Source organism: Crocodylus siamensis, chromosome 6 (assembly GCF_052110815.1).
Source record: "Crocodylus siamensis isolate JL-2025a chromosome 6, ASM5211081v1, whole genome shotgun sequence".
NCBI classification, from domain to species: domain Eukaryota; kingdom Metazoa; phylum Chordata; order Crocodylia; family Crocodylidae; genus Crocodylus; species Crocodylus siamensis.
Window position 1 is genome coordinate 84,109,407 of NC_143400.1, and position 16,418 is coordinate 84,125,824.

Below are 16,418 nucleotides of genomic sequence, written 5' to 3' on the forward strand. Positions count from 1 at the left end.
TTCCTCATATTTTTAGCTTTTGTATGTCGTCTCCATTGTATTTGTCCATTCTTCCCTCTGCGTGTGTGGACAGTGTGTGTTTGACAAACACCCTTTCTTTGCATTTTGTACTCAGGGCCTACAAAGTACCTACCTGAAAGCTGGTTATCAGGATACAGGAATTAACAGGTTTACAAGATTAGCTTCAAATGCAGTTCATTGGAGATTAGAGACGGGCCCAAACCAATATGCACCTTTGAACTGTGTGACACTGGAGGCGCAGAGCCACTTGTTGAGATTCATTTTTCTCCCTCTGCAGCAGGGGTAGGCAACGTTTTTTGGCCGGAGTGTTGAAAAAAACACAATATCTATGCTGGAAGGTGCTGGAGAGCCAACATGTCAGACCCCGGAGCAGCTGTTTGCAGCCTCCCAGCCGCCTGCTGGGAGCAGTCTGGGCTCCGTGGCGGACAGCAGCTGCTTGGAGCCCAGGCTGGCGGTGGTGTGCTGAGCAAAATGGCCTTGTGTGCCATGTCTGGCACACGTGCCGGGGGTTGCTGACCCCTGCTCTGCAGCTTATGCCTCTCATTCAGCTATGTTTCTCTTTAGGATTGGGTTGCCTAATTCAATGACCTGCTGGGTGGCACGGAAGTGGAAAGGGATCTTGGCGTCCTAGTGGACTCCAAGATGAACATGAGTCGGCAGTGTGACGAAACCATCAGAAAAGCCAATGGCACTTTATCGTGCATCAGCAGATGCATGACAAATAGGTCCAAGGAGGTGATACTTCCCCTCTATCGGGCGCTGGTCAGACCGCAGCTGGAGTACTGCGTGCAATTCTGGGCGCCGCACTTCACGAAGGATGCGGATAATCTGGAGAGGGTCCAGAGAAGGGCCACTCGTATGGTTAAGGGCCTGCAGGCCAAGCCCTACGAGGAGAGACTAGAGAAACTGGACCTTTTCAGCCTCCGCAAGAGAAGGTTGAGAGGCGACCTGGTGGCTGCCTATAAGTTCATCAGGGGGGCACAGAAGGGAATTGGTGAGTATTTATTCACCAAGGCCCCCCCGGGGGTTACAAGAAATAATGGCCACAAGCTAGAAGAGAGCAGATTTAGATTGGATATTAGGAGGAACTTCTTCACAGTTCGAGTGGCCAAGGTCTGGAACGGGCTCCCAAGGGAGGTGGTGCTCTCCCCTACCCTGGGGGTCTTCAAGCGAAGGCTAGATGTGTATCTAGCTGGGGTAATGTAGGCCCAGCACTCTTCCCTGCTTATGCAGGGGGTCGGACTCGATGATCTATTGAGGTCCCTTCCGACCCTAGCATCTATGAATCTATGAATGGTTGTCAATACATGTGAAAGACGCAGGGTAGGGCCTAGGGTGAGACATAAACCATGGCAGACTAGTGAGAGCTTGCATTGGTTAGCACGTTGCAGGATTAGGGAAGTTTCATGCCTTGGTCAGTTTTTTTATGGTATTTTTTTCTGTAGCATTGTATAAAAAGAGCACAGCAACTACTTAGGTGCAGATGTGCTCCTAGATTCATTTTAGGGCATGGCAACACACACAGGTCACCCGGAGGTAAACCAAGGTGGGAGTTTATACAGTGCTGCAGCGAGGGGGGGCGAGTGGGGTGACCACCGCGGGTGCCAACAGGCGCTGCCCAGCCAGGGCATGGGATGGGGCCACGAACCTCTCGCTTGGGGTGGGGGCAGCTCCCACCGCTGCGTGCATTCCTGGCCGAGCATGCAGAGGCCTGTGCCTCCTGGATCTGTGCATGAGGCAAGGGTGGGCTACCTCTACAGGCTCGCCCCGGGCGCCAAACTTCCTTGCTATGGCACTGGGTTTACGGTTCTTTGGCAACTTTGAGATAGCTGCCCTTCCCTCATGACAACGGGAGGTAGCTTACCCCACTTCCATGACTGTGAGACGAGAGCACGCACATGGGCAGTTACCGCGGAGGAGCTAATGCACGGCAAGTAGCTTACCTCTTGATAACTTTTTTGCAGCCATGTCCTTGGATGCAAAAAAAAGGTGGAACCGTCTTCTAGGTCATCCATGTCAAGAGGAGCTCGCACCCAGCTTCTGAGGTGAAGTGGGAGTATGAGACCCTGTCCAACCCCCGAAGATTTCTTGTTATATAATTTCAGAAGTTTAATTTTGAATTTAAGCAAAACCACCTTTAAATCAGTTTAAGAAGGACCACATTCCACAAACAGGGCTTTATGCTGATTCAACTATACAAGCTTAGAAAACTGGGAAGAGCAGTCAGCCGGGTCTGACCACTCACATAAGTCCCTAGCCCGAACGCAGGACCTCCATCTAACCCAGGAGGTGCACAGCCCCACCAGGGGAGACGCCTGGTTGGACCTGGTGCTGGCCACAGGAGACGACCTGGTGAGGTGGCTGCGGGTGCTCGACCACCTGGGCGACAGCGATCATCGCCTGCTGGAATTCACTATCCAGCACAAGGTGGCAAAGGCCTGCAGCAAGGCAGCAGCCCTAGATTTCAGGAGGTCAGACTTCAATGAGCTAAGGAGAATAGTCAAGGAAGCACTGAGGTCCCGGAGGGGAGGGGAGCCGGGTGTCCAAGTAGAGTGGTCGCTCCTTAAGGAGACGATCCTCCAAGCCCAAAGGGAGGTAATCCCAACATGGATCAAAGGGGGCAGGAGGGTGCAAAAGCCCCCATGGCTCACCAAAAGTATCCGGGAATGTCTCCTAGCTAAAAGGGAGGCTTACACCCAATGGACGGGAGGGGCCATCACCAGGGAGGATTATACTGCAGTTGTGCGGGCATGTAGGGGGGCAGTCAGGAAGGCCAAGGTGGTGATGGGACTGGGACTAGCTTCCTAGATCAAGGACAACAAGAAGTCCTTTTTTTAATATACAGGGGGCAAAAAGAAGGTTCCGGGTAATGTGGGGCCCTTGCAGGACACGTTAGGAAATTTGGTCGTCACACCAGATGACAAAGCTAACATATTTAATGATTTCTTTGCCTTCATTTTCCAAAGCAGGGACTGGATCAGCCCTCAGGCCCCAGGGGAGGCACACGTGGGCCAAGGATTAGTGAGGATCTAGTCAGGGAACTTCTGGAGGGACTGGATGTATTCAGATCAGCTGGTCCGGACGATCTCCACCCCAGAGTACAGAGGGAATTGGCCAAGGTCATTGCAGGACCCCGGCACGGCTTTACGAGCACTCGTGGTGCTCTGGTGTGGTGCCAGAGGACTGGAAGAGGGCCAGTGTGGTTCCCATCTTCAAAAAGGGGAGGAAGGAGGACCTGGGAAACTATAGCCAGTTAGTCTTACCTCAATCCTGGGTAAGCTTTTTGAGAGAATTATTCTGGCGCATGTCCATGAGGGGCCGGGGGGAAATCATGCGTAGGGGCAACCAACACAGGTTCATCAGAGGCAGGTCCTGTCAGACCAACCTGGTGGCCTTCTACAACCAGGTCACCAAATACTTAGATACAGGAGTAGCAGTGGACATAATCTTCCTGGACTTTCGAAAGGCCTTTGGCACTGCCTCTCACCCCGTTCTCATTAAGAAACTGGAGGACTGTGGTGTTGACACCTACATAGTCAATTGGGTCACCAACTGGCTGGAGGGCCGCACCCAGAGTGGTGGTGGTAGACGGGTCATTTTCGACCTGGAGGGATGTGGACAGTGGGGTTCCCCAGGGCTCGGTCCTCAGGCCCACACTGTTCAACATCTTCATCAGTGACTTGGACGAGGGGGTAAATAGCACCCTGTTCATATTTGCTGATGACACTAAGATGTGGGGGGATGTGGGCATGCTATAAGGGAGGACCAGGCTGCAATCAGACCTGGAGAGGCTACAGGGGTGGGTGGATGAGAATAGGATGGGATTCAACACTGACAAGTGCAAGGTGATGCACCTGGGGAGGAAGAACCAGCAGCATACCTACAGGCTGGGGAACTCCCTTCTCATCAGCGCAGAGGCAGAAAATGATCTTGGAGTCATCACGGATGCCAGGATGAACATGGACCGGCAGTGTGGGGACGTGGTCAGGAAGGCCAACCGCACCTTGTCATGCATCCAGAGATGCATCTCGAGCAGGTCCAAGGAGGTGATCCTCCCCCTCTGTGCGGCACTGGTCAGGCCGCAGCTGGAGTACTGCATCCAGTTCTGGGCGCCGCACTTCAGGAGGGACGTGGACAACATGGAGAGGGTCCAGAGGAGGCCACTTGCATGGTCAGGGGGCAGCAGGGCAGACCCTATGAGGACAGGCTACGGGACCTGAACCTGTTCAGCCTCCACAGGAGAAGGCTGAGGGGGATCTAGTGCCCTGTTACAAACTAGTCAGAGGGGACCAGCAGGCACTGGGGGAGTCACTGTTACCCCGAGCACTACCAGGAGTGACAAGAAATAACAGTCAAAGCTGGCAGAGGGGAGATTTAGGCTAGATATCAGGAGGTGCGACTTCACGGTCAGGGCGGCTAGGATCTGGAACCAACTTCCAAGAGAAGTGGTGCAGGCTCCTACCCTGGGGGTGTTTAAGAGGAGGCTAGATGTATATCTTGCTGGGGTCGTTTGACCCCAGTACTCGTTCCTGCCCTGGCAGGGGGTCGGACTCGATGATCTGCTCAGGTCCCTTCCGACCTTAGAAACTATGAAAAAACACTAGTTCAACAGGTATATGTGCAGACAAAACCTAAATGGGGATCAAGGGAGTCTCAAAAATGGCGAAAGTTGTACGCTGAGGGAACAGAACTCACTCAAGCTGCCGTTCATCCATGCTTGCCTGCTCAGCGCATGGGACTTAAGCACATGCTGAAATGCTCCGCTGCATGAGGAGGACTTAAGCACACACACAAATGATTTGCTGAACTGGGACTTGACTCTCTTTTGATAACCCCTCTGCATGCGTCTCTCCACCTCCTATGCCTGTATGGAAAAAATCTCTCATTCGGAGGATTCATTATAATGTAGAATTGGGTTCCACAAGCCACTTGTTGAAGTTGATCAACTTTCCCCAAATAAGACATAGTATCAGGGGTGGATATTTACTGGCAGCACGAATCAATTGCCCATGGATGGTTTCATGGACTGACCTAAGCTTGATGTTAGTTCTGGCATAGGAAAAGTGAGTGGAAACGGCTCTTACAAGGCCGGAAGGGAATCTTGTTGAAATCTCTGAAGGAAAGACTCGCTAGAGTGGGCTGTGTTATCTGGCTTCATGGGGAAAACTCTGTGAAGACCTTTAGATCAGTGGCACTCAAGATTTCAGCCCAGGGGGCTGGATAAGTGGCATGGGGCCAATCTACAGGGCAGATCTAGCAGTGCGTTAACACGTGGGGTCAGTCTGCAGGTGTGAGCTGGTTCGCAGGCCCGCCTCAGCACACCTGATCCAGCCCCGGAGTGACTCCGTGCATGGACATGCAGGGCTGTGCCATCTGGCCCACAGCCCCCCCGGTCCAGAAATTTGGAGGCAAGGGAGCAGTGACGGTGTTAATCACTGTGGCTCTGCGATTCATGCCGCTACTGCTTCCCCCCGCCACATTTCTGGACCTGTGTGGGAAGACCCACAAGCTGGATGATACAGCCCTGTGGGCCAGATTCAGCCTGTGGATTGGGGGCTGAGCGCCACCACTGCCTCAGCTGAAAGGATCTGAAGCAAAGTCTATTAAGGTTTTCAAGCTGTCCCCATTGCCAAAGCATGTGAAATGAACCTAATTGATCATTAATAATTTCTGTGTCATTTCAACAAATACAGGAGGAACACATTTATCTCACGGTAAGTCAAACAATGCTGTAATGCAGAGGCTTGTAATTACACTTCTGCTGTAGATATACCTGTATTTATAGCATAAAAGAGAGCAAAAAGATTGCTGGTGACAGTATGAATGTGAGACAGCGAGAGTCAGAGGGAGAAGCACACTGTGGAGCCAACTCTGCTCTCCTTTCTGAAATCAGTGGTGAATGCATCCAGGTGACTTTGCCGAGTTTGGCCCATAATTAAGCACCAAGTCAGTAATACCAACAACTTTTACATTGTTGTCTCACCCTGAGCCCCTCCCCTACCAAACTCCAAATGCAATCTGTGACCAGCCTGTACCAGGAGCTGCCTGGTTTACCCTCCATGCATCTCAGCTGTACAAGTCTGTGGGAAAGTAGTCCATCTATTCCCCCCCATAGTTTCATAGATGTTAGGGGCTGGAAGGGACCTTACAGATCATCGGGTCCAGCCCCGCTGCACATGGGCAGGAAAGACTGCTGGCATCAGATGATCTCAGCAAGATGGGCGCCCAGCCAGTTTTTGAAGATTGCCAGGGTGGATGACTGCACCACCTCTGCGGGGATCCTGTTCCAAACCCTCAGCACTCAGCTTGTAAGGAAGTTTTTGCCCATTATTACAGTCAGCTTGTGCCCATTATATCTTGTCCTCCCCTGGCGGGCCTTGGCGAATAGATGCTCCCCCAAACTCTGATGTACACCCCTGTATACTTATAGGCTGCCACCAAGTCCCCCTGAGTCTTGTCTTCTCCAGGCTGAACAATCCCAAGTCCCTCAGTCTCTCCTCATATGTCTTGGTCTCCAAGCCTCTAATGCATGTGGCCCTCCTCTGGACTCTCTCGATCTTCTCCACATCCTTCTTGAAGTGCAACGCCCAGAACTGGACACAGTACTCCAGTTGCGGTCTCAACAAGGCTGAGTAAAGTGGGAGGATGACATCCTTTGCCTTGCTCTAGATGCCGTGGTGAATGCATGCCAGTCTTTGGTTATGGTTAGCTCTGCCAGCTACGGCATCGCATTGGTGGCTCATGTTCATTTTGTTGCGAGTCATGACACCCAGGTCTTGTTCAGTTGCAGTGCTGGCGAGCAGAGCACTGTTGAGCCTGTAAGCGTGTTGTGGGTTATTTCTCCCCAGATGGAGCACTTTCCATTTCTCTGTATTAAGCAACATCAGGTTGAGGTCTGCCCACTTCATGAGCCTGGCCCGTACTGCCGTCCTGTCTTCGAGCGTGGCAACACTCCCCCATAGCTTGATGTTGTCAGCGAACTTTGCCAGATTGCTTGTTATACTTGAATCCAAACCGTTAATGAACATGTTGAAGAGCACTTGTCCAAGTACTGACCCCTGAGGGACGCCACTGGTCACTCTCCACCATGAAGACTCAGTTCTGTCCACCAGTACCTTTGTGTCCTACCACGGAGCTAGGTTTCCTAGCCGCCAGACTGTGAAGTAGCCGAAGCCGCATTTTCCCAGTCTGACTGTGAGGACATCATGGGAGACCAGGTCAAAGGCTTTTTTGAGGTCCAAGTATATGACATCAAGCTCATTTCCTTTATCCAGGTGGTGAGTAACCTGGTTGTAGAAGGAAATGAGGTTGGTCTGGCATGACTTGCCCGTGATGAAGCCATGTTAGCTATCCTTCAGAGTACTGCCTTCAGTTAGCCTGTGCGTGATGGTTTCTTGGATGATTTTCTCCAGGATTTTACCTGGGATTGAGGTCAAACTAATTGACCTGTAGTTTCCTGGGTCCTCCCTTCTCTCTTTCATAAAGATAGGTAGCACACTGGCTTTTTTCTAGTCTTCTAGGACCTCTTTGGGACCCACTTAGGGTGTAAGTTGGTTTGAGAGCCCGCTTTCTTACGTGTCCTCCTTTTGACTATCAATGTAAGGGAACCCTAAGAAGGTACCTTAGTACATCCTTGGTTTCCTGAATGAGCACACAGGGCAAGTAAAAAATTAGTAGGAACCCAAAATATTGAGAGATTTTTAGGTCAATGAAATTACTCTCGATTGCTATTAGAGCAAGCAGACGCAGAATTCAGTGTCCATCTGTTCTCACCTTTTTATGCTTGTGTCACTGAAAAATGCTTGTTGACCCAATAGACTAAGCTAAGTGCAGCTGAGAGTGGTGATGACCTGTTTGTTTAAACTGGAGACAATAGACCGAAGCTCAGAACCAGGCATGATGGGCTCACGAGGAATCACTACTAAATCAGGATGCTAAAACACTTTATTATTTTCCACAACTGTAGGTCCCTTCAGCAATCTCCTTTTCTGTTCAGTCATATCTTAAGTTCATGTATTAGTTTATAAAATGTCTTGTATTAATAGGATGTGAAATGTTACTTTAAAGAAGGGTTTTTAGGCATGCAAGACAGGAGGGGTGTGATCTAATTATCGAAGAGCAGACTTAGGAGCTATTAGCAACCAAAAAATCATAGAGTGATGGCTTTCTTGGTAGCTCCAGGCCTGTCACTTAACTTCACCTTAAAATAAGTATATAAAAACACTGAACTATTTGCAGGGAAGCTGACAAAACCAATAGTTAATTCTGCAAAGGGTTTTGCAAAGAGAAAATGGTAGCTATGGTCAAATCTAATTTCCCCATTATTTGTATTGGCATTAATCCAATTGACCACTTGCACCCAGACTTTGTAAACTGAAGGTGACACTGTCAAAGTTAGTGACTCAAGTACTAAATAGCATGGCCTGATTTTTCAGAGACACAGAGCATTTGCCACTTCCATTGGTTTAAATATTAAATACAGAAGGAAAAGTTGCATTAGTAGCCTACGTAACTAATAGGATCCATTGAATTGTTTTGATGAAATAAATCATTTTATCACCTGCTTGATGATTACTGTAGGGTTTTATACCTTTGCTAATTAGGGGCCATGAAGCAAATAAAGAAAAAGATCCCTGCCTATGCCATCAGTGCAGCTCAGTTTCAGCAATCACAACAGTAATTGCATGGCTCCTCCAAAATGAATAGCCTTTGGATCGTCTCCAGGAGAAATCTACTGTTATCAGTGGCTAGCCACCTGCAGAGGAACCTGCAAAGACTCATTGCTAGATAGCATTTATCTTTGAAACAAAAAATAGTCCAAGAAATAGATGATCAGACATTTCCGTCATTAATTTAGGATGGTCCAATTCAGTGAAGAACCTGTATAAAGGCTCATATGTCTTGCCTATGTCTGTCATGGGTCTGTCACATACGTGAGTAACTGAAGAACGTAGGATAGCAGAGCCCTAAACAATAATTCTTATCTGTTTCCAAAGACAGGCCAGTTTTTTGGAATGATGGTTTAATCTTGTCTGAATGGACCAGAGGAAACAACAGCATGAACAGCTACTGACTCATGTTGCATGAGCCCCTCTCATGGAAGTTTCCATTGACTCCTCAATGTGAACTAGGAAATCACGGTCTTGCTCTCCATTTGTTGTTGTTACTAAAACTTTAGCTACTTTTCTTTAGTTTCAAAGCTGTCACACTGATGATAGCTAAAGGCTACCTTTTCTTCAATTTACCTGAACATAACTTTTTTGGAATATTAAAAATATTTAAATGGCAAAAATTACACATTGCTTCACATGTTTGTATTCATCTCCATGATATATCTCCTTTCCAGTAAATGATAATTATTTCACAATGGACATAATTTCCAGCTTGTAGTATTTGTAATGCGGGCAATGGATGAACATTTGCTTTCAGCCTCTGTTTATGAACTAAAGTCCTGTAACTAAGGAACCATTATCCGAATTATTAAAGTTTGTTTGCCTTTTAAAGATACACTTGAGTCTGCTTTTCATATATGCTAGCAGCCCTCTTTGCATTGGTAGGGACTTACCTTACCAGAGTCATTTTAAAGTCTCTGTGGTATAAATGAGAAACAGGCTAAATTGGGTCACAACTTCCCAGATTAAGGTGCCCCATAAAGAAGCATATCTCCAGTGCACAGAAAAGCTAAGTATAGACAGTCAAAAAGCCCAAGGCTGAATCAATTCAATCTCTGCAGGTTAATCTAAGCTGCGCAGATTGACGCGATAGGCAAGTGAAGAGACATTCACTTTTGATTCCAGAAATGCAGCCATATGTCCACAGTGGCCCAGGCCAGAAGCTGAGGGGTGCTAAAGCTTGCCTCCCTGCTCAACTGGAGCAGACAGCTTGGGCCATGGCTAGCCCACCCACCTGGCAACGGGGAGTTTGTGGGGGTGATGCAAAGCATCCGGGATGCTGGGGGACTGCGAGATAACTTGAATCCAGAGGGGATCTGGGACAGAAATTCAATAAACCAATTTATAAATCCATTAGGTCTGATACTATGTCTATCCAGGTTTAGCTTAAACCAGTTTTGGACATTTTGAAAGTGGTTTATGTGCACTGAACTTCTGTTGTGTTACAGATTTGAACCAGTTTCCAATCACTTGTACCAGTTTGTGTGTAATTTCTGTCCCTGAAGAAAGTGGTGGCAAGAGGTGAACAGCTGTGCCTGCTCTGGCAGAGGCTTCTTGGGGGATAGGGGGAAAAACACCATTCTGTTCACCCCATCTGTGCCCCAACCCCATCCAGTCTCCCAAGATACACTGCTTGGTGTGGTGCTACCCTACCCAGCTCCCCTGCCGTGGCAAAGACTCTTGCAAGTGATTCTGGCACCCCCTCTTAACCGGTGCCTATTCTAATGTTACTCAGGCTCATCCCATTCTGGTTCCCTGCTCATCCCATTCTAGTTATGCTACTGAACAGGCTATTGCTAGTTTAAAAAATGGTTCAAACTTTGATGGTCTCTTTACTCCCCCAAATTCATGATGAATACGTTAACCAGAACCAGTGTCCCTGAAGTAGATTTCTTTGAAGAGTGAAGAATACTAACCCAGTGTTACCAACCCCCTGACCTCAGGGACATTCTGGAGACAAAAGCAGGCAGGGAGGTCAGGGGGTTAGAAGAGGGATTTGGTGCAAGAATTTCAAGGTAATAATAGATACAAGTGTATGCTTAAAAGCAAAGGGAAAGGATCCAGAGGAGAGGAGGATGTCATTAAGATAAAGGTCAGCATGGGAATGACCCCAGAGGCCTTGGATAACAAAGTACAAAGGGGTTCAGGACAAGGAAGCAGGTTGATGAATAATTACAAGCAGAAGGTGGAAGTATTGCAGCTGCAACGCTACATGAAGGCAATGCTTAACCTACCATGCATTAATATGAGCATGTGATAACATGAGCAGACACCATCCATATTCGCTAAAGCAGTCTTCTTCATTAACATCAGCATCCGCTGCAGCAAACGTTCCCAGCCTTCAACATCTGGATGTGCTTCTGCACTCTGCTCCTCCTCTGGCTGACATAGGCAGGACATTTTTGAATCGCCACATGCAGTTAATGTTTTAAGAGGGGATTATTTGTATTAAAGAATATTGGAATGAGGCAGGTGCTGAGAGAGGCCTGCAGAATCTCTACCATGTATTTTGCTAAACATCTCAGTGGAGGCTGACACACATTATTGTTATGCATAGGGTCATGTGTAGAAACCTGAAGAACTGTACTTTTAAGGTATTGCCTAAGGAGAAAGAAAGGTGCATGCTTGTGTGTAGAAAAAGAAGTGAAGACGGAAGGTTGTACTGCTCTGGTTTTATGCCAATACATAGAATACCAAGATGATGATCCTCTGTAATCGAACACTAAGGAAAGGAGGAATTGTCATAAGTGTCTACAAAGAAGAGAAACAATGAAATCATTGCCATCTAGGGTGTGCCAAAAGCACTAACAGCATCCTTATTAAAGTTACTTCATGACAAGGAACCTCAGGAATCAGGGCCTGGGATCTCCCTAGAGCAGCCCTGGTCAATGCCCACCAAGGCATTGCGACTCTGATGACACCTGGTGTTCCTGGAGAACCTGCTCTGGGAGAGAAATTATTACATGAGAATCTCAGGTTCCGTATAATAAAAGGGTCAAATCCTCATAGCTGCAAAAGGCAGCTTGAAAATGTGACCAACTGCACGCTAGCAACCCAAGGAAACCCTAGGCAATGAAAGAGAACTTCATATTAGTCCTGTACAACATCATCCTGATTTTAAAGTCAAATCTCCAATTACGGGTGGGACTGAGCGATGGTGGTGAATGTATGGGATGCGCAATACTGCAACGCTTCCAAGGCCGAGGTATCCAGAACAGAAACACAAAGGAGGCATTGTGCTCATCCAGGTGAGCCCTCTGTGTGATGCAGGGTGTAGGGCTTCCTTGAATTCCTCCTCATTTGAACTATAGCACTTTTTTTTAGGGGAAACCCCCACCCCAAAAAATTAGTTTTGATATAAACATTTTCACCACGACCCTTGTTGGTTGTTCTAATGATTCATTGCCCTTGCTCCAAGGAGAACTGTGCAGCTAACAGCTAAAACTATCTTGAATGCATAAAAGAGATATTTTAGCCCAGTTCTGTCAGGTGCAAGCCTATAATTCACCTTATACTAATTATTTCTTCCATAGCAGAGAAACCATCTTAGACAATGATAATTGCTTAGGGTTACATCTATTGCTGATTCTGTTTCTTTGCAAATGTGTCTCAATTTATTTTTGCCATCATTAACTCACAGAGCGATTTGCATTTTTTTCCTCTCCCTCCACCACAAAGACATTGCAGGGCGAATGATCCATGAGTAGACTTTTTGGACTCGGGATTAATGTAGACTGCTGTGGCCAGGACACGGCATCTTAGGACATGCTCCAGGACAAGGGCTTTGGAATAAAATCCGGTCATCACAAGATACTGGTTTCGAGTCGTTTATGAATATTCCCCCCTCCCCATGAGTAGATGTGATTTAGGAAGCTAGTGAAGATGATTTTTTGGGGGCAACGCTCAGTACTTTTGCTTGGATCCCACTCATTTCCAGGGTGCCACTGAAACAATCCTGGCCACAGAGCCATGGAGAAGGAGGGTGGGGCGGGATCTCCAGAAGCCATCTAGTCCAACCTCCTGCCTGAGGCAGGATCATCCTTATCCAAACCCAAATCTAAATTCTACATAAGACCACCATCAACCCTGACACATCACAGACCTAACACCCTAACCTGCCACAGTTAAAGCAGGGGAACCGCACAGCCAGTGTTGTCGGTATAAACTGGAGACCCCAAGGGTCTCCTTACGTGTGCAGTGCCTTCAAGTGTTCATTTTATCATCCTAGAAGCAGACAAGGTAAATTTCTGTTTGATTTGGAGGCCCACATGTGGGATTAACTGCTGCATTTCAGTCATCGCTGCTATATAATGAAAGGCCTATACAATTCCAGTCTCAGTTTGCTCCTCCCATTTTAGGACTGCACTGCATCCTACGAGAGACCAGGCATGCTGTCGAAAAGTAATCCTTACCCATTTGTGCCTGTACTGCATGTACTTGAGCTCATGAATTTGCAGTTCTCAAAGTCACCTAATCTGCAGATCAGTGAGCCTGGGCAGGCCCAAATGGGTGGGTTTATTTCTCAGTGGTATGTCCAGTCCCCTTAGGTAGGGACATACCTTTTCAGTCACCTGTCCATAAGAGGCACCATTTATATATCTTAATTGCATTCAGCATCACTTAATCATGTATTATTTGGTGTTACGTGTGGGTTATAAAAGAATCCTCTTTTACCAAATTCACCTGGGAAGTTGTGATGCATGGATTTTATTATCCATTAAACTTTGGGATAGGCATAGCATAAATGTGCTCCTTTAAACTTTGACACTTGCACACCTCCCCTTCCTTACCCCTCCCTCCCCCCATACTTGCTGCTTGTCAAATTTAGAATGCAAAAAGGTTTAGTTAAGCAAAACTCCCTTCTCAACAAACGCGCCAGGCTGGAACAATTCATTTATGATGCATGAGCTGTCAACATGTCAATTAAATGAGAGTCAGGGTGAGGAAATGAACATCTTTCAGTGTTACTTTGTGTTTTGAGGCAGATAGTTGGAATTTGCTATTATACGGTGTGTGGAAATGACTTCCTTTCTGTCTGCAATGGACTCTTGTTTTAAGGTGCCTCTGAGGCAGGAAATTTCAATTCCATCCCAAAGAAACCCTTTTATGGTTCGTTAGATCAAGAGCATTAGAACATTCCCCCAAAACTGGCATATCCCTTCGATCACAGATAGGTATTCCTATTCTGCACCTGGGCTGCCTGCTCTTACAAGTACACTTACTTTTATATAATAAAAGAAATTACAGGAGCTGCTTAGATATGGGCAAATTTACCTTTGAATAATCAGTGCTATAAAGGGGCCCGGAAACACAGTCAGTTCAACTGATTAACTGCTATGGCCTTAACTCTAGGTGGGATCATCTAACTTCAGGCTTTTTGTGAATGGCCAACATCTCTCTTTTATAGTTTCTGAAGTTAATACAACTAACATGGGTATTTCAGAAAGTCCTTGCTGGGCTCCTGGTAGAGGTGCCATTGATTTACCATGTACTTTACAGGCCACCCCTAAAATCCACGCAGTATTTCACAGTAACTACGTAAATCATTCGTTCCATTAGAGACTCAAGTTAATCTGGAGCATAAAGATGTTAGTCATCCTCCTCCACAAGCACAACCTGACTGTCCAGGAGTAAGGAAAACCCCTTCTGGAATGAGAGAATCACTACTGAGCCAAACCAAGTTGAAAGGTTTTGGAAAGCTATTGACAGGACTGCAGACTGATTTTTGGATGCTCAGCGTTCTCGCACTCAAACACCCCAGATGTTTAAAAGTACCTAAGTAGGCTACATTTTATTCCAGATTTATTTAGCCTGTGTAAGAGGTCAGAAAGGAGTGCAAGGTGGACAAATGAAAAATGCATCAAACTAGAGATAATGACTTGGATCATACTTCCGAAGGAGGAAGAGGGAATAAAAATCGACCTCATGTTCCCATACAAGGCCATCCAGAGCTTGGTTTCAAGGGTATAAGGAGAATGCATCTTACAAGCTTCATATGTCTCCTACACAGTAGGATGGTGGAGTGTGGGCCTGGGAGAGCCCGGTTTGTAACCACTACGTACTAGCGGGTGCAAACAGATCTGTCCTGGCAGGGAGGGAATTGTAAGTTGACGTGGAGATACCACTCTAACATTTCTCTTTGGTTTGATGGGGGTAGGGGAGGAGGAAGTCCACAGACCTTTATAAATAGATTTCAAGTCTAGATTTGTTTTATAGAACAGGGTTCAATTGCAGGAGCTCATCCTCCACATTGATGAGCATGAGATCGAGAGAAAACACTTTGATTTGCTGACAAGTTTTCTTGGTTCCATGCATCGATCCCTATTGCCCCCCAGCTGAAGTCGAACAGGCGCTCCCCACCCTCCTGCCCCCCCACAGCTCCATGTACACCGAGACACAAAAGAGAACAGGGGGAAAATGGCTTGTGTTCAGTTCAGATTTTTAATTTTGTTTTTAAAATTAAGTTTAGAAGGAAAATACAGACTCGAACAAAATGGAACCACAATGCATGTCCCTTATAGGAATCACCAGGATGACAACTAAGCCTGTAGGAGACTGGGCTGTAGTCCCCACAATGAAATTCCATGCAACACACTCATTTCATTGGAATCAAATATAGAACACAACATCTGAGCCCAATCCTGTACTCTGCACATCCCCAAAACTCCTGCTCATGTCACTGGAAATTTTGGATGCACAAAGGATGCAGGCAAAGGTGCAACCAGATTTAAGGAAATCAAAGGGGACCAAGAATTGAGAATGCCCAAGTCCTGTAGCCATTCTGAGAGGGACATTAACAAGATGGAGGAGGAAGGGACATGACTGAACCTTTGAATGCAGGATTGAGCTCTTGGTTAGGTGGCTTTTCTGCAATGACTTGACCCCAAGCTTTCTTGACTCAGCAGGCAGCTGAAGCCACTTGGTGAAAATCAAGTCCTGGTGTTAAAAAGACATGGAAGCTACCAATGAAAAACTTTAAATTTCACACATAATAATAATAATATTGTACAGCGTCTAGCACAATGCAGGTCCCTGTCCATGACTAGGGATCCTAGACGCTATGGTAATACAAATAAATAAATAATAATACAGACCACTTCCTGAAATACCAACAATTTTGAAGAGACTCATTTCTACCCAGAACTAGAGCCCTCAAAGTGGCTCTCAGGGCTGCCATCCACTTGTTTTCCTGTGTTTGTACAGCACCTAGCTAATAAGACCCCAGTTCGAACTGGATGCTATGATAGGATAAAAAATGAGCTGCCAAAAATGAGCTGCTCTGCTGACTCAGCACCACTTAGGTAGATGTGGAGGCACTCTCCGAAACAGCAACAAGTTTTAGGCTCTTGCCCAGTTTGGGATGCTGCCATGCCTGCTGATTTAATTAACAGGAACTGGTTAGAAATGAAAGAGTGTAAATGCACATCAGGGTAACTCAAAAGGATTCTTGCTTTTATCAGGGCTGGAAGATTAGCATTGGCTTGCCCTTGTTTCTGTGGAAGCCAATCTGAGGTTGGCTAGCAGAAGCGAAAGGGAGCTCATGCCCACAAATCCACAGCATGTTGCTTTTGCTTACTCTGCTTGTCATTTGTAGCAGCAATTTTGTAACAGAATTAATGGCACTAAAACACTCCTAAACACAAAAAACCAGACATGTTTTACAGGTTACAAAGCCCGTATCTCTGAATGCACCACCACAGCAGGTGTACATAAACTTTTTTATAC